This window comes from Scardinius erythrophthalmus (assembly GCF_964197995.2).
Source record: "Scardinius erythrophthalmus genome assembly, chromosome: 23".
NCBI classification, from domain to species: Eukaryota; Metazoa; Chordata; class Actinopteri; order Cypriniformes; family Leuciscidae; genus Scardinius; species Scardinius erythrophthalmus.
In genome coordinates this window covers 28,176,759-28,200,648 of record NC_138243.1, presented here as the reverse complement: position 1 = coordinate 28,200,648, position 23,890 = coordinate 28,176,759, and positions in this window count along the sequence as shown.

Below are 23,890 nucleotides of genomic sequence, written 5' to 3'. Positions count from 1 at the left end.
GAAGCATCAAGTTTCAATAGGTGAATTACTCGATTTTGATCACAACCGTAGAGCTATACACTTTTATCCCAGTACTTCTATAGTAAAATAGTGATAATGTGTGGTTGAAAAGACTGTTTGTTCAGCTGTGATCGTTCTTTTCCAAGATTCCGGCTGTGTTTTCGGCATCACAGAAATCATAGGGCTCTAAATATAGTGCACAATTCATACAGACAACTTTTATGTTACTCATTTTTTGGAGCACAACAGCACCCATTTTTGGACAGTTTTGGAATGACATGAAGGTGGATAAATCATGGCAGAATTTTGCATTTTGGGTGAACTATCCCTTTAATAAATTGAAGAAAGAAGTGGAGATGTTTGTGTTTTTGAGAGTGTAGTGTCAGGCCGAAGTCTGAGATTTTTATTTCATCCTTTTCCAAGGACTCATGGATTTTCTCATTCACAGATCCAAGGCAGAAAGCCAGGACGACGCAAAACACCATTAGCCTAAACGTCACGCCAACGGCATAGAAGAACTCTTGAAAAGGTCTTCCAAAAATGCAATGATTTATAGCAAAGCAAGGCCAAAATCTAAATTCCCAGCAGGTGAGTCGGAGAGCAGTCACATGAAACGGTTAGAAAATATGGTTTTGAGGAATAAGATTCAGCTCCTGAAGCATGTCTGCTCGCTGCAGTTATTGATCACACAAACGGGGGGGAAATGTCAGTGGTTTCATTGTCCTTCAGTTTAGTTTGGCCTTTGGTGTCAAATCCTATTAAAGAAAATCACAGCACTCTTGCTGTCTATCAAGCCATCAAAATGCCACGGGTCAGAACGGCACCTGTGGCATCACATACAAACAGAATCCAAAAGACACAAATGCTTGCCCTTTCTCCACTTAATGCTAACTGTGAATGATTTTACATTTCAAACAGCTCAAAGATTGCCCTTTCAAAGCTCAAGAGTCTTTATGGAGTTTCCAAATTTCGACGGCCTCTATCCACAGGATCAAAACTTTGCTGAAAAACCTGTTGCACATAATCTACTACAGTACATGCCTTCTGTAATCTGACTGATGGTTTATCCTTTTTAGCAAGTAAGAGCCTTTTAGAATAATTGTAAAATGTCCACATTCAGCTTGTAGTATTTTTGCTGTGAAATTTTTACTGATTTTAAACAGTAAATGTAAGAATAACATTTATATGATTAGTAATATTTCAAGATGAACATTTACTGGACTGAAGCAACTTAGGTTTACTTCATTAACCATACATCCTTTTTTTTTTCTTTTTTTTTTTTTTGAAAAATCATGTTACAATATGAATATCGAATATGATCCATCAGGCTTTTGAGAAACATTTATTTTTATCTCTCAATCATCATTGTATTGCATTTACATTATAAAACTAGAGGTTTGATTCTAAAACTTAGCATTTAAATATCATTTTACTAAGGCGTTATTTGGAGATGTAGAGTGGCGACTGATATTTATATGCATTTTATGTAAGAAATCTGCAATACTGTTATAAAGATCTCATTGATTTACATTAAAAGCAATGACTTTTTGACGATATGAATATCAGCAACTGCACCAAATAGCAAATTTTTGCTGTTTTTTTATTTGTTGCTTTGAGTCTGAAATAAAAGATGAAACACATAAAACAAATATGCAAACTTTTTTTATTTTTTTATTTAAAAATAGATTTTGACAATTCATCTGACAATTATTTCATGTCAGGCTTTACAGGGTTAAGTATCAACATGTCTCAGATGTTTCCCTTAAATTTAAGGAAAAATAGACCCAAATGATTCAATAGTTGTCACACAGAAAGAGAAAAGAGCTATAAAAAAGTGAATAGCAGCTAAGATCATTTGATGAGAAATGTCTACGTTTATATTGAAATCTCTGACTTTTGACTGTCGTGTTGTTGAAAACTTCACCAAAAGTCTTCATTGGCTCTCTGGAGCAGAAACAACTGAGATATTCATTTAATTCATTTTTTGCTTTCCTATGGTTAAGCTCAATAAGTTTAAAACTCCCCTGAAGGATCCAATCCGTATCATTTCTCAAGCACTAATGCAATCTGAAAAAGTATTAACCAGCAGTCTTTTCTTCATCCTGTGGCCATTAGCTAAATATAAAGGTGAATTATTTCCTCGTCTAATATCCAGCGTGAGCCAATTGTAGCTCCTACGAGGATCTGAAAGTCAGCAAATGTATAAGGGTAAATTAGAAAATAACAACCGAGCAAAGGAGCAGCCATCAGCGAAACCCAAAGACGTTCAGCAGGACGGATGTTGTGGAGCTCTGATACAGATAACCTTGTAGCGGTGATGAGAGCTTGAAAAATTTCGATGTATTTGTTCTTTAAACACACCGTGGACGTGCTGAAGCAGCATTTATGGTCCAGCGTACTTGGCTGCACTTGATTGTATTGATTTCATTATGCAGTCTTGTCCGTACATTTCCAAACACACACACACACACACACACACACACATGACTTGTTATTAAATTATTCATTGCATCCCCTTTACGAATGAGAAATTGAACATTTTGAAAAGAAGACATCAATTCAATAGATGCAAGATGCTGATAATGTACAACACTGACTGAACTAGCGAGAAATAATTGTTTTGCTTAACGGTACGTCCACCTGAGAGCATCTAATCTATACGTGCCATCTCTCTATTAGCCGCGCTCAAATCAGGGGCGGCACTGAATGAGCAAGTTATTCAAATGAGTTTCTTTACGCCTCATAAGACATTAAAGAAATACATTAGACAGCAGGTCAAAAGGTCAAATGTGTAAACATTTCCTTCAATATCTCAATGTGATTCACTAAATAAAAATATAGAAATATACACAATCTACACTGATGAGCCAAAACATTATGACCACCTGCCTAATATGCTGTTGGTCCTCTGCATGCTGCCAAAACAGCGATGACCCGCCGAGGCGTGGACTCTACAAGAGCCCTGAAGGTGTCCTGTGGTCTCTCTCTGTTAACAAGACTTTAGCAGGTCCTTTAAGTCCTGTAGGTTGTGAGGTGGATTGAACTTGTGGGTCCAGCACATCCAAAAGATGCTCAATTGGATTGAGATCTGGGGAATTTGGAGGCCAGGGCAACACCTTGACTCTTCATCATATCCCTCAAACCATTCCTGATCGATATGTGCAGTGTGGCAGGGTGTATATCCTGCTGAAAGAGCCACTTCCACCAGGGAACACCACTTGGTCTGCAACAATGTTTAGGAAGGAGGCATGTGTCAAATTGACCTCCACATGAGTGACTGGACCCAGGGTTTCCAGCAGAACATTAACCAGAGCGTCACACTCCCTCCAGTGGCTTCTCATCGTCCCACAGTTCATCCTGGTGTATCACTTCCCCAGGTAAACTGCATAGAAACAAGTTCTGAAGCTAACATCAACATTTTCTTAAGCTTAAGCACCTCTTTTAATTTGTTGGGAAAAAAAAAATTCAGGCCAGTATTATATTTTTGGAAAGTGCCTGGCATTTTTAATGAAAAAACTGATTGTTTGTTTACTATCTTATCCAGACCTTAATATGTGGCCTTGTTAGGAGATGATCACTGATATTCGCTTCAGATGTGACTGGTCATAATGTTTTTGCTAATCAGTGTATATTTTTGTTGCTTATTCAATAATTACATTGGACTTAAGGCAATGCAATTCTTGAACGATGCATGTACTACAACATAACACTAGCAGATTTACTCAACGACACATACTTGAATTTACTGGAATTTACTCAATGTGAGCGAGCTGATATAAATTGACTAAGTTTAATTAAAACTATGTAAGTGCAACCACTGAAAAAAATAGAGTAAAAATCAATAAACCATTATTTTCCAGTGTATATGCTATTTAAATGTATTCATTTAGCAAATGCCTTTATCCAAAGCAAAATAAGGAACATTACAAGCAATTTATTAAAGAAAACTCAACAATATTTGCTGTACATAATGGGAAGTTTCAAGTATAAGCTAGATAAGTAGCGTGTGTGACCTGTGCTTTTAAAAATCTGATGAGGAATCAAGGAATAAGAGATTTTTTACCATCTGTTAACTGGTTAGTCCACCCCTAAGTATCATCTTGGACCTCTAAATCACTTCAAATCCGTATGCGACACTGTTGTGGAACTCAACATTTTGTTTTGTTTTTCATCTCAATTTACTCGGTTAATTGAGATCTTAACACTGTCCAACAGAAAGCAGCAAAATGCATTTAGCAGTGTTCAGTTCTCTGTGAGAAAAAAAGGCTAGAATTAACATAAAATGAATTTGTGGCCCATTTTGAACAAATTATGTTAATCAAGATAATTGGTGTAGGACATGTGCTGTTCCTTAAAGGTGCAGTAATCGATTTCTTAGAAACAAGAGAAAGATTTGAAGAAAGACTGTAGAAAAAGAGATGGCTGAGAGACATTATAAAATAAAAAAACTCAAAGGAATATCACTGGAAAAAGAAGGGTTATGCTTGAGCTTTAAGATCTACATTAATAGAAGAAAAGCATGAAGGTCTGAAAACATACACCAAGGTTGCGTTTCTGCTCCATGTGTGAGTAACTTTGGTTTTGCTATGTTTCACATAACCCAGATATGCTGTTGTAATGTTAGCTACAGTATAGAAACAGGACAGTGGCATTAGCCGCTTTCTGACCGGAGGAACCTTTTCACAGTTCCTAGAACTATTGGCTAAAGTACCCGTATGTTCCTGCGGTGCGAACACGCCGACTAGGAACGACTTTAGTTCTAGGAACTCCATTTGGAGAAACTAATTTAGCTCCTACTTCAGAGTAGGGTCTAAACCAGCACTATAGGAACTACCCGTGACGTTAGTGTACGATGACCGAACGCACGCAAAACACCAGCACCTGCCATTTTTAAAACAGCTATATGTAAACACACAGATTATAGCCTATATATTTACTCCAGAAACTAGATACAAACATGGAAAACAGTGATAGATGGGGATGGGTCTCTAAACCTTTATGCTGAAGAGAAACTCCAACGCAACTTTGAGGGGACCAAGTCAAACATGATTATGTATTTCTGCTCAGCTAGAAACACTGGACATCAACCACACGGCATAGGCTAATAACTTTTTTTTCATATATTGTGTACTTTCTATAACAATTCTATCTAATAACATGTTAAACAGTACTGTTAGACAGATCGCTAACTAATGAACACAGAGAATGCAAGCATTGTTTGCTCTGGCGTTGTCAGCGCCGTCAAAATAAAAGTCGCCGCGCTTGTGTCACTCCCTTAACCCTCCTATCAGTTCCTATGGCCACTTGGCCAGTGCGAACGCAAACAGCAAAACCGAGTTTGGGGGAGAGTAGTTCATAGAACTGTTTAGAAGTGGACCGTTCCTATAACTAAGTTCCTGTAACTACTTGGTCGGAAAGCGGCTATTGTTTGTCTGGAGCTGCTGTGCTAGTGAAGACTAACAACCAACTCTTGCATGTATATATACATTCATTTCTTGTTCTTCCTTGTCGTTCGTTTGTCATCTTTGCTTTATTTTTCACAAAGAATTACTTTGCTTCACTTCAGCTATGATAGAGAGACATCCACAGAAAGCGCGTTTTCATTACAGATTTGCGCAAAACTCTTGCGATTTTTTTCTAAATGTCGACAAAAAACTATTGCGAAAAGACAGCGTTTCCATTAACCGATGTTATGCGACTAAAACTTCATTTTTTCCTCTTGCGAGGAAAGTCATTCCAAGAATCACAGCAACGGACGTTGGTAGGTTTATGTATCTCAACCACCGCACTGGCCATTATTATTAATCAAAGGAGACGTATATGTGTGTTATCCAATAATTAAAGGAAAGACCCTTAGCCTATACTTGAGAGCGGCACATATGAGGTGTTTCTGGGTGTTTCTCACTCATTTCTGCTTCGAGGTCTTGATTGTGGCATTTCTTTGAGGTTTAGAATCCAGTATTCCTGTAATTCTTCTGTCTTTTATGAATTTAATAAAGAACTCTGTCTCGTGTTCTGTCCAAACATACAGCATCATCTATGTCAGGTGACCTGTAAATGCGCAAAAACTGTTTCCATTGCAGTTTTGCGAAATATTCCTTTTTCGAATTGCCTGAAAAACCACCTCATGCGAGTGTAAAAACTTGTTTGCGATAAATGGGAGTTTTTGCGAAATTGACATATTTCCATTGGGCATATTTTCCATTTGCAATTTCAATTTGCGCAATTTGAAGGGGTAATGGAAACGCGGCTACTCTTGCATTGAGTGTTTTTGCATATGGGGGCGGAGCAATGAAGGGAGGGGCGTGTTTGTTTGAGTTGAATTCAAATATCAACAGTGTTTTTCAGAAAACGCTTACTGCACTTTTAATTATTCAAAATACACAAAATATATACATTATAGTGGTGCTTGCCAAAGCAATCATCATCACTATTACTATTGCACACACTCAGAGCTATTGATCAAAACAAAGCTGAATTAAATTCAGTTTAACTTAAAGCGATATAAAGTAATATGTTGATATAATGCAGTCTGTCTGAGAAGTTTTGCAGCACCACTGACCTTAATTTATGACTGAAAAATTGATTGTTTTGGTTTTGGTCAACCATACGGATTTGTTCGTTTGTGGCCTTTTTCACAAAGCCATCTTTTGTAGAAATTGAAATAAAATATGGTTAATCATACAGCATAAAATGTCATTACAGTTTCTGCAACAATTCACACGGTGACAGATTGAGATGAGTGGTGTTTGGTTGTAAGGAAGAAAGAAAGGGAAAATAACCCCAGATTTGATTCTTTTCACTCTGCTGAATGCGTCTAGCCGGGGCTTTGTAAATGCTGTTTCTTCGAGATGAAATGCCCCACTCTCATCTTCTCCAAAATAATCACTTTCATGGTTGTGTTATATTTCATGCCTCTTTTTTCATGATGAATGATACACACAGGATGCTGGAATGGCTAAAGATGCATAAGTCTTCAGTGAACTCACTAATGTTTAGACATCATGGGCCCTATTTTAAAGATCTGAAACGTAAGCATCAAACGTGAAACGCAAGTAACTTTGTGGGCGGATCTCGACACAAATCTAAAATAGGTTGGTCTGAAGTAGCTACATTACTCATAGGTGTGGGTTTGGGCGTAACCTGCAATAAACCAATCAGAGCGTCATCTCACATTCCCTTTAAGAGCAGGCATGCTTGTTCCATGGCGGATTGCTATTAAAACGGCGGATCATCTGGCATCTGAACATGCCACTGACTTTAGACTCGGTTTTTCCTGGTCTGTGGCGGAATTGTTTTCTGAAACTGCAAAATAGCACCAGGGAACATTTGCGCCTGAACCCGCCTCCTCTTTTCGCTGAACCGGCCCCGGGAGCGCAAGTTCATTCCCTAATTTACCGACGTGCGTCTGTCGAGGGAAAAGTCCGCTGTGCGTCGGGTGCAAAATAGGAATGATACATGTGTCGCTGTACAAAGTCAATTGCGCTGGGTGAAAGATAAGGCCCCGTAACTTATATATTATATACCTCAGACATTATTAGGCCATTCTGGAACTTATATATAGCAGTTACAGTTTCAGTGGCCTTGGTTTCAGAAAGTATTTCTCCCATTTATTTTACCAACAGGGGTTTCAAAACATCCTTAAACAGAGTTAAAACATGAAACAAACTATCTAGATCTGAATCAGATCTTTTATTAAACAAGATCATTACAAGACTGTTATGCATGTAGAAAATTGGATTTTACTTCCAGAAGCAAACTGTTGCGTTATACAGCGGCACATCAAAATTAAAGGTCGAAACGCCATATTTAGACCTGGTTTCAGAGACAGGGCTTTAACTGAGCCAGGATTAGGCCTTAGTTCAATTAGGGCATTTAAGTAGCTTTTATAAACGTGCCCTAGAAAAAACATTACTGGTGTTCATCTTGAGATGAAACAATGGCACATATTTTAAGATATATCAGTGCAAGTTGCTTTCAGCTAAAACAGCTCAAACATGCATTTTAGTCTGGGACTAGACTTATGCTTCGTCTGTGAAACTGGGCATTAGAGTTTTATTTGGTCACTGCTGTCATCTCTCTGGGGTTTGTTCACTTTTTCACTAGCCTATTGTCGTACCTCCTCATGGGACCACATGAGCGCTCGAGTTTGATTTGCCATGAATTATCTGCAGACCGTATTCCCTGCACTCATAACTCAACCTACAAACACAGATAACATTGAGCTTCTCAAGGGGAGACTTCAAATGTACAAAACAGGAAGATTTCTTATCCAGTCCTATGATATATTACGTCTGAATATTTTCTGGTATGTGCAAATACAAACACTTCTAAAACTCAATAGAAGTCTATTAAATTTACAGTCAATTAACTTAAAACAGAAAAGGTTGTTAAGTGCTTTTAATCACACTGGCCTCATGTGTAAAAGTCTATAAATATATATATAAAATATTTTTTTTAAATGCATGAATAGAAAAATATATACAGTTAAAATAAAATTCACCCAGTTGACTGGCTCATAAACTCTAAAACTTTCACTTCATCATATAAGAACATCCTTAATCCATGGTGATTTTAATGCACAGACGGTTGCTGCTGCACTTTCTTTGAAGCCGTTTGAACAAGAAGAAAAACTGCATGAAAAGGATAAAAGGGCCATCAAACAGCTGTGTGCTAAAGAGGTCACCTCTCTAGTGTGCACTCATAAGGGGAACAATGTCTGAAGAGGAACAAAGTTACCAGGACACCATCCAGCAGTGGACAGTTTAGTGTGGGAGGCTTAACTTGAAATCACAAAAACCTCTAGACACCCACATATTGTCTTAAAGACAGATGCTTGACTGAGCTCGTGGGTTGACATAAACGGATCGTTCTGCGGCAGGTAAGTTGCTCGAGCTACAGCTGAGATTGAGTTTTGTGGTAGGACGCTGTCTGTCAGCTCTCCTTACAGTACGCTTTACAGCAAATCTCCACAAACCAAGTGATAAGTGTTATTTAAACATGTTATATTCAAAGTCCACTCCAAAGTGTACGTGTTTGTCAATCATCTCTCTGTGACTATATCATAAGTACTGTATGTTCCTTCGACCCCCGTGGTTGACCGTGTGCTCCTCTGGGACAGTGACGGCGTAACTACATCAAACCAGTGGCCCTGCGTGGGCTCCCGGTGTCATCCGACACTCCATTATTGATGTGAGTAATATTCCATCCATCCCTGGGCATATCTATCAGGACCTTCCCCCTCTGATGTTATGAAGCCATTTAATAAAATATAAATGTCTCCCATATTACTGAAACTGTCCTCTGGCTTCTGTCTTCATTTCAGATCTCACCCGTGAACTAGAAACAAAACATCCGACGCCTAGAGTTTTAAGAACTGAATTGCAAATTCAAATATCCAAGATTACTTTTACAGAAGCTTTGTGCAAAATATGCATAAACTGACCATATCTACAAACTTAAAATCTGCATCTCTCAAATGTTTTGTTATTCTGCCACCCAGAATCTGAACTTCTCTTCAGTCACATTAAACTCACGCTGGGCTGGAGAGACCGGCCAAAGATCTGTCAAAATCATTATGTGTTTATTTTCTCCTCCGGCACTGATTTAATGACTTATAGATGGAAGAAAGGAACACAACTGAAATTGGAGATTAATTTGCAAATGCTAAAAGTCCATGCATATAAATTTAGAAGCGCTACTGTTGGTCTTTTAATAGAACTGTTTTTGCTGCTGTTTTTCTACCACCCACAGCGAAGCGCCAGAAATTTCATACAGTAGTTATATCCAGTGATACTGTTTCCATCCAATTTCTGCAAACGCCGGCCTGGATATATTCGTTTTCACTTGAATGAGATGTAATTTGCAGTAGCATCCTGATACAGATTGCCACTAGCGGTCATAATTTCTCAGGATGCAGAGATATATGGGAATTTATGGCAGATACAGAGAGGGTGGCGAGGGGAGGCGTTTGAATCATTTTATTTGTGTTTTCCACAAAGACTCATTCTTAAAATAAAAAATAAAAAACATTAATGAATGATATGTCTTTCCTGTAGCTCAAACAGTAGAGCGTTGGCGCTTGCAATGCTAAGGTCATGGGTTCGTTTCCTAAGGAAAGCAAGAATTGATAAGAATTGATAAGAATGTAAATGTGTATAAAAAGTTTGGATAAAAGCGTCTGCCAAATGCATAAATGTAAATGTAATGAATCGTCCAGGAGGGAAATACCCCATATTCATTATATTTTTCTATACTTCTTGTAAAATGGGTTGTGGATAGAAACATTGTCTTGGACCTGTAAGAAACCACCCAGAACACCCTAGCAACCACTTAAAACACTAAGAACTGCATAGCAACAGCCTGGCAACCACCCAAAACACCAGTGCATTGTGACTTATGAGCCACTTCTTCAGATAATGTAAAAATGTAGCTGTACAATAATATCTTTCTGAGAGATAAATGTAACAACCTTTACAATAACCTTCCATTAGTGTATTCCAATGAAACGATTTCATTAAAATTATCTCGGTACACTTTACATTTCACAGTCAGAGGTCATTTTAGGATGATTTCACTTGCAAAGAGATTGGCTTTCTTTAGAATAGCATCATTGAATGCAAAAACATCGTTTTCAGAGTCGTCTTTTGCAGTTCGTCTCGCTAATTCACAGCAGCACAATTACGTTCTCAGCTGCGCTCATTTGTATGCAGACAGATGCAAATCCTCTCTCTCTTGGGGCGCAGTGAACCTGCAACAATAAGCGGCTGGTTATGGCTTAGATAGTGTACATGCACATCACTCACGGATGGAGAAAATTACACTACAAAAATTTACATTTGAAAATAGAGTATTTGTGACTGTCAACTCAACACCACCATGATCATAACACTCCAAAAATCATTCTGAGTGGTTTATCCTTTCCAGGATTTCTATAACGCTTCGAATTAATAATTTATATTATATATGTGATCTATAATAATTATGCAATTTTAAAGGCTCCTAGTTTTGTTTTTGAGTCTCCTACAATAGGTTTACATGCATCCAAGGGCAAAAAAACACTACTTTTCCCATAATCTACATTGCAGCATCAGCTCTTTTCTTACAGTGACTAAAACGGTTCCATAAAGGATTCAGTCTCTCTAAACCCCACCTTTCTGAAAGCCTACTCTGCTCTGATTGGTCAGATGGCCCAGTCTGTTGTGATTGGTCTATCATTTACAATGCATGTCGGAAAAAGAAACGCCAATTACCATATCTGAACTTCAGCTCCGGAGGATTCCTCAGCACTTGATACACAGTGATACGAACAGTAACGATGGCGTCAGTTTTACCGTATCAATTCCAGCACGAGTTTCATCCTTTGGAAGTGCAGCAAAGTGGATTTGCTTTCGCAGCGCAGAAAACAGCTTCTTCTCGACATGAACAACACAAACCAAACTCTTCCAGTCTCCGCTACAACTTATGCCTGGTTCAGATTACACGATTTTATCACGATTTTGGCACGATCCGTTTGACGAAGGGTGTCGTGGGGATTTGTAAACGAAAACGGGCGTCGGGACGCAAGATTCAATCGTTTCATCTCATATAGTTCGTCATAGTGGGCGACTACCTACGTCGCGTCTGCAATGCTTCACGATATCACAATAAAAAGACTAGCATTTCTTATTTTTTTCGGTCCTCCACGACGAGTTCCATCAAGAGTGAGTGAATGAGTGAGTGTGTGTGTGTGTGTGTGTGAGTGGGTGAGTGAGCGAGTGAGCGAGAGTGAGTGAGTGAGTATGTGTGCGCGAGTGAATGACTGAGCGAGTGTGTTCGTGCGTGTGTGTACGTGTGTGTGTGCGAGTGAGTGTGAGTGTGCGTGTGTGTCTGTGTGTGTGTGGGAGTGAGCGTGTGTGAGTGCGTGCATGTGTGTGAGTGAGCGAGCGTGTGTGTGTGTGTGAGTACGTGTGTATGTGTGTGAGTGAATCTGTGTGAGACAGCACGCGATGACTGGTCGGAAAGCAACGTGTAGTCCGACATGTTTCTTGTCCACGACAAGATTTTAGGAGTCAAAATCGTGTAATCTGACACAGTGACTATCGTAACAGACAAAAAAAATCGTGTAATCTGAACCAGGCATTACAGAGTTTGGGGGCGGGGTCAAAGTAGACGTTGTTCATGGGCAGCCAATGAAGAGCATAGGCTGGCATTACGCAAATTTGTTACAACTTACGTAGGTTCGAGCGGGAAGTAGGACTGGAACGTCTCATTTCAGGCAGTTCAGATTCGGTTATTATTCTTTTGGTAGACAATAACACCATTTATCATGTACTTTGAGAGCTTTTACATTCACAAACAGCTGTATTACACACTACATTAAAGATAAAATCCAAAAAAGATAAAGGAGGGCACGTTAAAAATTTGCTCTTATGAGTTAACCTACATATCTAGCATTAAATTGTTGTTTTAACTACTTGCAAGATTATGTGGAAAGACTGCTTTAACAGTAGCCAAAAAGTAGACTAAATAGCTTGACTATATTATTAACCAATAACGGACAAGGCTTGGCATGACTTTTCTTATGGCATGACAAGTTATGTCAGCAATGAGGATTATTTTCTTTAGAATATTAGCATGCATCGATGAATTGTTCACAATAAGACCAGGAGCATGCGTTAAAAAAGTCCAATTTAATTGTATGTCAACTTTTAGTCCAGGTTGAAAGTAAAGGTCGTTTGATCAGCGAGAAATCCCCATTATACACTGTATTGCTTTTATAAGACTCTATGGATTAAATGCTTATCGACACTTCAATAAAATGCTGGAATAAAAGAGGTATTTGAATGTCACCCCAGCTTTGTGGATTTAGCAATATCTAATTCCTCCTTTATTGTTTGTCGCTCCACCTAAATAATGTTTTCTGAGGGATTCTTTTATCCTAATACGAGTTCTTTTTACGACAGCTTTGGCTGCTGTGAGTAACATCATTTTCGTTTTGAATTTATCTGCGATACTAAAAATCTGCGTCTGTGCAAACACCATCCTCCATTACTGCACAATGCCATTTTGGGACAATTTTAACATGCCTGTCTGATATTCTCTGAAATTAATTACCATGTTTTTATAACTGTGTTCCTGCATGCCATTGCTTTCTATTCCAGCACTGGAGCCTTTTAAGTCATATCAAATAAGTTTAAGACAGTTTAAAGGTTAGTTTGACGTTTCTAGAAGTTTTGCGTATTTTGAAGAAAGATTTGAAGGACTTGCAAGATGGTTGCTAATGTGTTCTGAGTGGTTACAAGGAATTCGTTTTCGTGGTGAATGCGAGTAAATTGCTAATGAGTTGCTAGAGTATTCTGGGTGGTTTCTAAGTGGTTACTAGGTGTTCATTGTGATTTCTAGACAGCTCTGGGTGGCTGTTAAACTTCAAATCTCTTTTCAAACTATGTAAAAAAAAAAAGTCAAAATAAAAATGTCAAAATAACCTTTAAACTTCCAGAGATGCTCCGTTCAAAGTTTCCTTTCCTAGTTTATTTTTGTTTCCTTTTGATGTTGAAGTGATATATGACCGAGGCTCATAAGATACTGTGATTGCACGAACATATAGACACCTCATGCATGCGGTGGTGTGACATCTAACGGTGCGTGTTTGTTATAAGTGCATGCTGACAGCATGAGCGCGTTTGTTCATTTTCAAAACACTGTCGGTGTGATCTGAACTGCAAATGGCACCGACAGCTTTCTTCATAGCGGGGGGCGCATGCATCATTTCCTCATGGCGATGGAGGAAAATGTAGATATTTCAGTGCTGGAGGTCTAGAAGTGCAGTCGTGAAACTGATTCACCCCTCGTGTATGTCTCACTGACAGCTGAGAAAATCTTACAACTTGTCTTCTCGCAGACCGCTGACCTCTCGGTCCGTTTGAGAAGTCGTTCTGTGGAAACAGCATTTCTCAGCCGCACCAGCGGCGCAGCGCAGTCAAATTCTGCCAACAAAAGCACTTTCCTTCCCTTCAAGCAAAACACACATTTGATGACTTGAGATTAAAGCTGAAATCATTAAGAACATGTAGATGACGCTTCCCTTTCCAGCCTGCCATTTCCTATTAACGAGTATTCCAACAGAAAACAACGTTGAGTAAATGTACCAAGCCTACCAGGACTCAAAAGAAGGAAAAGAGAAAATAAATAAAATCACTGAGATCTCTTTAAAGTCCCCCTGTGGTGAAAATCAAGTTTTTAATGTTGTTTATATGCTATGTGGTGTTTTTAATATGCTTTAAGACAAACCATGTGCAAATTCATAAGTCAACACCATTGTAGAGTATTTTCTATTTAAAACTGCAGTGAACCAAAGACAGTCTCAAAAACACGCTTTGAAATCGCTGGTGTTTCTGACGTCACAAACTACCTTGTAACCAATCACGTCAACGCGCCAGCGGGCTTTAGCATATCATTAACTATGCTGTGAAGCAGGGAAGTCTCAAGAGAAGCCTGGTTATCCCGGTATATTTTAACATTAGCAACACATTATTAGCTGTTTGAAAATGTAGTCAAGCAAAAGGCTAATCATATCATTACCGTTTTGTGTCCGACATTGTAAAGAGCGATACCATTGTGCAGCGTTTACCTCAGTAAGTGGGCCGTGTGGATCTCTGAGCTCGTGCGAGTGAGTGGAGGCAGGGCTAATTTGCACATTCATGGGTCCGCATACAGTATACTAAATGAAGCAAAGGTGTAGAGTTAAATTCAAGCTATTTTAAATCATGAAGAACATTTATTCACAGGAAAAAAAACTTTAAATGTCATTTTGGTGATCAAAGAGGAGTTTAAAAGGATACAATTATTGACTACATGGGGAGTCTTCGTCATTTCTCCTAGATACAAATGAGATTAAATGGAAAACAAATTTGCAAACTTACAAAACAGAAAACTAAACCAAATAAGTGCAAATGCACCATCAATCAAATCAGTAATGTAGAGTGTAATGTAGAAAAGACCAGCAATATAAACAAACAAAATGTGGAGCGCCGAGGAGTAGTAAAATGGCTCCTTTTAAAGGGCATTAAGATAGGGTGATCCAGGTGTGTGTGATGTAACCACTCATGGAATCACCCATCGTCTAGATACGGAGGTGTCACATACCGGAGCGTCACACTATTATAGCTTTTATTAATATTTTGAATTAGATTTCATTTTTATATTTTCATTTTACCATTTTTGTAAAAAGTTTTTTTTTACATTTTTGGGTTATTTTATAGTTATCATCAAGTTTTAGCATATTTAGTGTTATTTATTTTAGCCCAGTGTCTAATAAAATAAAACTTAAAATTCCCAATCTAGCATTTTCACAGCACAAGCGGAAGCTGATCTTCTAAAGAAACTACCAGAGGAATATCTCAATCTGTGATGAAGAACAAGATCTTGTATCTCACATCAGTCAGAATCAGACGCAAACATATTTTGCCTCCCCTCAGGCTGATTTCTTGAGCAGTTGGTGTAAGGCAGTCTGGCATAGATCCAATAGGACACATTATCGCAGAAAAGGAGCTCGGGTGAATGTATTCAGCTGTTTTGCATATCTCAGAGGGATTGAGCAATTGGCATGAGTGGGAAATGTAAATCCTGAAGCGCGGCACCAGCTTCTGAACACGGCTGCAGGCAAAGTGTGGGATATTATCAAATGAAGTTGCAATCTGTGAACGTGCAATCTGCCAAGAACAAACATTTAGCGTTCCTGTAAATTTGCTCAATAGTGAAGTCAGATGGGATGTTTAGAAGGGTGAAAGTGGAGTTCAGCGGGACACGCACCTGAACACTAGCTAAGAATACTTACTGTTTACTGCCTACTTACAACTAGAAAACTGAGTGAAAGAGCACGTTATGTAACATTCCAAACAATAGTATACTACATTGTCACATCATGACCTCACCATGTTGCACGTGAGAGCCATCCAGTTCATCATGTTGGAAACAATGCAATAATTATTTTGCATTTTAAAATCAATCTTGTGTAAAAAAATGTCTTATCTTCTGGCAGTCTGATCAAAATCTATTCTAATAAATATATGATTAATAATAAATATTAATAATCTATATTAAAATGTAATTGTGGCAAGCAAGGCCGAGAGCCTTGGGAACAGAGCGAGGCTGGTGGAGCGAGTGTTAATGAGCGCCAGCTGTGCGCCACACCGGTCTCAAGGCTCCGGAAGGACAAAAGGAGGAGTGAGGACAGTGAAGGATGAGAGAGGACCAGGCCTGGACTTTATGTTGTGCTTTTATTATGCTTATATGCTGCGGCAGCCGTCCGTAAGGGGCGTTTTGTAATTTGTTTATTTTATGATTAAAGTTATGTTTAACAATAAAAAAAATTCTTGGTCCGGTTACCAGACACACTGCCGCTCGGTCCTCAACGGCAGCAAGCTCTCCATCCCACCTGTTGCTAAATTGCTCCAGCACCACCACCATTTTATTTGTGCTGTAATATGCGGAGAGAGAAATATAGGTGTTAAAAATACCCTTCTACCATACTATTTATTCTAGCCAAAAATGGTGCCATTTCGCATTGTGTTCATGCACATCTTATATTTTTGTTCCGAATGAAGTCATTAGTTTAGTTTAATGTCCAACACTATCAGAGCAGAAGGCACTTTAAAAAGTAGCTGTCTATGTAGATAACACACAGCTCACTGGGTTCTGCAACAGAGCTTGTGTATAAATAGGCAAAAATCACAACATCCTGTATAAGTGCCTGACTTTAAAGTCAGCAGGGCCGTTTTTGACACGTTCACTGCTGTGGAAGTTACACATTATAACAGCTGACTATCACTAAGAGTTAACAGGCATCTTGTTTTCTCCATGGTCATCTGACTGATGGTGCGTGTTGAGGTTGAGTGATCTGTTGAGGTAAACAATTACCTTGCTATCACAGACCTGTCATGTAGCGTATCCATCTAGTGAGATCTTATTTTCCTGTTCTGCATGAAAATAAACGCAAAAGCATCCCAGCGTGGATGACAACATGAAAACACCCCTTTATACTGAGACTTTTTCATGGCAGCTGGTGCGTTACAGGTTACAAGTTGATATGGCATTTAAGAGAGTCGATACCTTATAAAAAAGTTCATTATTTGAATCTAGTAGCTTTGTTCACGAGTGCAATAACAGCAAAGGTTTTTATAAAAGCATCTGTTCAATAAAATGTTATTGAAGGAACATATTGCATCTCAAAATTGGTTGGTTAGTGGTGAGCGTGCTGCCTATCCTCCAGCTTCGGAGGTCAATTACTTGCTTATTTTCCTTTCATGCAATTAAGTATGATGCTAGTCATTACAGTACATCAAACATCTTATTATGTACGCGGATGGGAGTAGATGAGATGCGGTTTTCTGTGCCTCTTACAAATGCAAACATCTGACTTCAGCAAGTATATCAGGTCACACGCAAGGTCATTGTCAATGGCCACAGATTCACGGGTTGATAATTACGCTAGAACGAGGTTCTCGCAGGGCTTCTTCGTTTGTCCGAAGACACTTCTCCTTATCAGAGGTAAGGGCATGAGCGCATGTAGGCAGAAGATGAATTGGCTCCAGTCATGCATGCACTGTTTGGCCATAATAACTTGATGCCCATGATAAATGAACGCGTCAGTGAATAGTTAAGGGTTTCATCTTCTAATACATATGCATAGGGAGTTTGGGTGGGCGGAACCTTGTGATCAAACTACAACACTTTTGTTCTCCAAGGGCTTTTCAGAGGACTTTTGTTTCTTCTTATGATGTTAAAAACTGTTTTTGCTGTAAGACTTTAAAACAAAGAAAAAGAAAGGAACGCTTTTATTCAGCAAGGGAGCATTAAAAATTGTTGCTTTGTAATTAACCAGACTGTAGACAGTTTAAGCATCATGGCTTGCATCAAGTTCCAGATAATCAACTGCGATAAATGATAACGATATGTCTCGCGATAGACACGTAATAAATATCAATAAAAAATGCATTCGATAATTTTTTTTTCTTCGTCAGAAGAAACCAGAGGTTGCGAAGCAAGTTTGATTGCATGAACAAAGGTGTGAGTGCCGCAGCGAGCGAGGAAATTGTTGATAAAACAGGAAAAGTCAGCTCGCCAGTATGGCCGTTTTTTGGATTTTATAAGTCTGACCGTAGTCAGACCAATGTCGTCTGCAAATTATGCAAGACCGTCGTCGGTTTCTCTATGTTTATATGTAACACTTTGCACTATTGTATTACACTTTATTAAGCATTTCTTACGTATTCTTTAATTTTGCACCTTAATGTTAAGAGATAATTGTTAAGTGTTCATTGTGATAAGTGTTTAGACTTATGTTCACAATTTAATTATTTGAGTGTTTTCCATGGTTGTGTTGACATTCCTGCCTTTATAACTGAGGGAATTACAATCAGAGGAAGGTTAAGTTTAAAATAAAAATGTTTAAATGTAATCTATTTTTCTCCTGGTCCTTATTTTAAATAGGTCAATAATTATCGATATTATTGACCGATATGAAACACTTATATCGTGATACATTTTTCAGCCATATCGCCCAGCCCTAGTAGGAGCTGCCCCTTATTAAATCCTGTGTTGGGAGTAACACGTTACAAAAGTAGTGTAAGGCATTACTAATCAATTTTCAGTAATATTTTACTCAGTACATGTTCAGTAACGCTTGCGTTACAACACACTTTTAGCCCAAAATTGAATTGTTCAAAAAAAAGAAAAAAGACAACAACAAAAAAAGGCCGCGAGACAATAACGAATGAAAAATGCAAGTAAGTTATTAGCTGTTCGTGGTCAGTCAATAGCCGCGTGTGGTGTCCAAGTTTGTAAATAAAGAGACTGATTGGCAGCTTCTGATATATTTGTATAGCTTTATTTAATTCTTCTCCCTCTTACTGGTGTACCTTTGTATTGTGTGACATAGTCCAGTGAAGCCGTGTTTAGGGCATGATTTCAGCCTCTGTGTTCGCGCTGGCCAGTGGGAGATGGACGTATGCGCATTACTTCGAGTTTGTCCGAGATAAGGATAAGAAGAACGTAATAGTATTCTCGAAAAATGTCAAGTCTAATAGTTTCATAGAGCCATTTGCAATCTGTCTTGTTGTTTTAGCCTAAGTGGATTTATTTTAACCTGCCTTTATTTGGTAGCCTGTTTTAGTCTTTTTAGAGGCATATAGGCCTTAGGGTCTCTATTTGTTCTGTGTTTTCTTTCTAAGCAGTTAGGCCATGTTTAGCCTATATGTTCATTTCTATGGACTAAAATTACTGAGGCTGAAGATTGGTCCTCCAACTGCACTATATACTTCCCGAGAAAGCATAAGCTATGTTTACCTCTTGAATTCAAAGAGAATAAAATAATGGCAACAATAAGAAAAGAACAAATGTGCATCTTGTCATGGCATTACATACAGTTCTGTTGTGTCTAATATGAATAGACCCAAGCTATTCCCGGATATTACCAGATAATCACTTTACCTCTACCATACTTTTAACAGACTTGGATCGTTTGTGATTCTGTCTGTCATCCTTTCTTGCACTGTCTTGAGCCTTCACTTTGCCAATTATATGCTATATTGTTAGTAGCCTGGATAGCCCTCGCCTTCTACTGGATGTAAAATGCTCTGTAGTACATTTTGTCATTTTACAATGTTAAGTTCTACTTCTGTAGTTATTTTTGGTGAAAGTAACTCAAAAGTAATACATGAGTAATGTAATGCATTCCAATTCTGAGAAAGTAATATTGTAAGGTAAAGAATCACTTTTAAATAACAATAACAAGCAATCTATAATGTATTACAATTTGGAAGTAACTTGCACAACACTGATTAAATCAAATGTTAAAATGTGAAGAATATCCTGTTAATAGATGTCACTGCATTCTCATTGATGAGGTAGTGTTGGCTCTATTTTTGCACACAGCATGGAGTAATTACTATCTCACGCCATCTAATCACGAAAAAACTTCACCCGAGCACAAACTACCTCAGTCCAAATAGCTGGTCCACTCATTATAGCTGATGACTAAAGGACAAGTCTGTGTGGATAGTTAGAACAGGGTCATCACATGGGCAGCCGCGGCGTGCTGGTATCGCAGAAGCTCTCTCATTATAGTACAGAACGCAAAGCTTGATGACTTCTCTTCCGCAGTCGTCGACCGCCCTTTTGTCAGCAGCTTTCTGAGATGGAAAGTGGGAGGACGATACAAGTGGAAGAATTTCAGGTTGAATAACGCTATCTTTATCTGTCATTACCCTTCAAAGTGTTATTTGGGAAGATTTGGCCTAACAGAATGATAATGAACTTGTTAATTATTCAGAGCGATACAAAACTATCAAAGCCTCAGACAAAATTTACATATCATTCACCACCCCATCTGACAGTTATTAATCTCACACATTTACGTATTTAAGGTAATGCACTGAACTTGATACGACGTTATATTCCCGAAAATCAGCTATTCGTCACATAAAACGAAGCGTTCTTTTAAGTGTGAGTAATGATCTAAGTAGTCATGCAGTTGGTCCTAATTGAAAATATTATGGTAATTTAAAGTGAACATAGAATGCCTGTGAATTAAAATTTAATTAATGTTGTAACCCTGAGGAGAATATTAAAGTGATTTCTTCTATAATTAAAGAAGCCAATCCTTACATGACTATAGATACAGTTCACTTCTGTGATTTTGTGCAGATGCTTATACTAAAAAAATGCCAACTACAGTACAACTGACATTAAGCAACAAATGTTCAAGTTAAAGAAATGCTAGGTATAGACAAAGCAATGACCATGAGTGAATCAACACAATTAAACCCCAAACTAGCAATGAGAATTGTAAAGAATTTCATGATTCTGGCTCCAATTCTGATTAAATTTGACAATACCATTAAGATTTCTTTTATGAAAGATCATATTCAGGCCCAGACAGAATTGACGTTTTACACATTTCCAGCACTGATTTGGAGGGAAATGAGTGGACTTCTGCAGAATGGATATAAACATGGTAAACTAAGCTGAGAGAACTGCACTGAACAGCATTTGAGTCCTTTTTTACATTTACATTTATGCACTTGCAGGCACCAAATCCAAAGCGACTTACATTTCAAGGTACACATTTATATTCTTATCAGTTCTTGCTTTCCCTGGGAATCAAACCTATGACCTTGGCGTTGCAAGCGCCAACGCTCTACTGTTTGAGCTACAGGAAAGCTACTGGATAATTAGCTTTTGAATACTTTTCATAATGTACACAACACAATTTCAGGTTTATGAATTTGTGGAAGTAAAAAAAAAATATATATATATATATATATATAGGGTCCACTTAGGGTCCAATTCTCACTATTAACTAACTATTATTAGCTATGAATTTTGCCTCAATAAACTCCTATTTAGTGGTTATTAGTAGTAAGGTGTTAAGTTTAGGTATTAAGGGATGTAGAATATGGTCATGCAGAATAAGGCATTAATATGTGCTTTGTAAGTACTAATAAACAGCCAATATCCTAGCAACATGCATGCTAATAAGCAACTAGTTAATAGTGAGAATTGGACCCTAAACTAAAGTGTTACCAAAAGTTATCAAAGGTCTTCTCAAAAGCTACCTCAAAAAATATTTTTTCCAAAGCAACAGCATTTTTTCAGAGCAGTCTGAGGTGCCTTACAGTATTACATCAAGTAGTGTTCAATCCACATCAACAGATGTTCAAGAACCATTAGTAGAATCGAACACATCAAAATAATTTGGTATAAATGGATAGCCCAAAATATCCTGCTAAAAGCAAAGGTTTGACTCTCTGCAACAAATCACAGACATGGAGATGTTGGCCCCTGGCACTGGAGCGCTCAAAATCCTCAGTGTTATCCCAGACGAACTTAGGAGTGAGAGAGAACTTGACTAGCTTCAGACAAGTGCATTTAGAAACACTGGAAGCTCTAAAAAATAACCAGCAGGCCAGGCACTGACATGTTGATAAAAGCTTAAAAAACACACACACACACACACACACACACACACACACACACACATCAGGATACTTCTACAGAAACCTTCAAATAACTGTAAGGAAATCCTATGCGATCATGTTTCATGGCAGGGTGAAATTTGTTAAGAGAAAGACATTGCATTTATAACCCCTGATGGCATTTTAGGTGTTCGTACCTTTGGCCTCTGCGTAAACACGATCGTTCTTCATGGATCTCATATTTATACCGAGAGCAAAACCTACAGGAGCATTTCACTTAAAATTCATGGAGTTGTTAGTTCTAGCAAACTTCTGCGTGACTGATTTCACAGCAAAAGTATATTTAGTATTTATCTCAAACTACTTTATCTCTTTGACTGAGTGAAATTCTCAGGTACCTTCAAGGGGTCCGTCAGTCTGCAGAATACAGATTACACTAAACTATCTCTGATATGCGTCGACCTGTTTACTTGTAACACCACCATATACTCTTTCTTTATGTGTTTGTTTACTACACTTTAAAGACATAAAACGGCATCAGAAGTGAGCTAAATCTCTCTTTAGGGAGGCATCCTTGAAGGTAAAAATGATTTATGATTCAGTAAGTAATGTTTAAGTCTTTCATATGTCCTTCATGACATCTTTTGGCTGTCACTTCAACCACATTTCCCTTTGAGTGAAGAAAGGAATAGCATACTGTGCAGTGCATACTATAGTTATCTAAAATAGATAGGGTACAACGGGGCTAAAGGCAAACCGGGGTAAATGTGCATTTGACTTTATTCACTTTTAAACCAGATGGCACAAAAATTTAGCTCAGCACTTTTCTTAAAGAACCCCAGTGGTGAAAATCAAGTTTTTAAATGTTGTTCAAATGTCTATGTGGTGTTTTTAAAATGCTTTGAGACAAACCATGTGCAAATTCTTGAGTCAACATCATTGCTGAGTATTTTCTCCTTAAAAACGAAAACAGTTTTAAAAATGCGGTTTGAAATCGACAGTGTTTCCTAGATCACAGACTACCTTGTAACCAATCACGTCAATGGGCGGGAGGCTTTAGCATATCATGTGAAGCAGGGGAGTCTCAAGAGAAGCCAGGTTATCCCAGTAAATCTTTCTGTTGATATGATAAATCGGGTACACTTAGCAATATAGCGGGTGAATTGTGTATATGATGTATAATTTTGATGGTATGATGAACTATGTCTTTCTCCATTGACGTTCTAAGTTGTTCACAGCTTTTCTAAGGATGCTGATTTTTAGAAGCCAGCTGTCTGACTCTGAGATGGCAAACGGGAACATGGCTTGTGTAACATTAGCAACACATTATTAGCTGTTTGATAACGTAGTCATATGAATTACAGTTATGTTTCCGACGTTGTAGGGAGTGATACATAAAATGCATTACCATTCTGATACATCAACTTGTATACAAGCCTGTATGAATGAGTGGAGGCGGGGCTCATTTACATATTCATGGATGACATTTAAGATATTTTAAGGCATGAATAATTTTTTTCATGTTTAAATGTCATTTTGGTGATCAAAGATGAGTTTTAAGGGATAAAATTATTGACTACAATGGGACTTTTAACAAATTATTTTGCTGATGCACGTGGAAATTTGTCTGATCCTTGACGCTCTGATCCTGATTGCGGACAGCAATGCGAAGTTGACTCTGAGCTAATTAGATCTAATATTTAATGTGTTTTTTCAATGTTGTAGATTTATGTAGCAAATGAGAATCGATAACATTATTGACTATATTTTGAGACAAAGGTCTTGTTAATGATTTTCAGTTTTGTTCAAGTTAATTAAAGCAACAGTTTTTCAATAACGGAGGAATGTGTGAAAGTATGGTATTTGGGGTAACTGGTAGCTGCACATTATGGCAAATGTAGTATGACATGGCATACTGCATGCATACTGAAAAT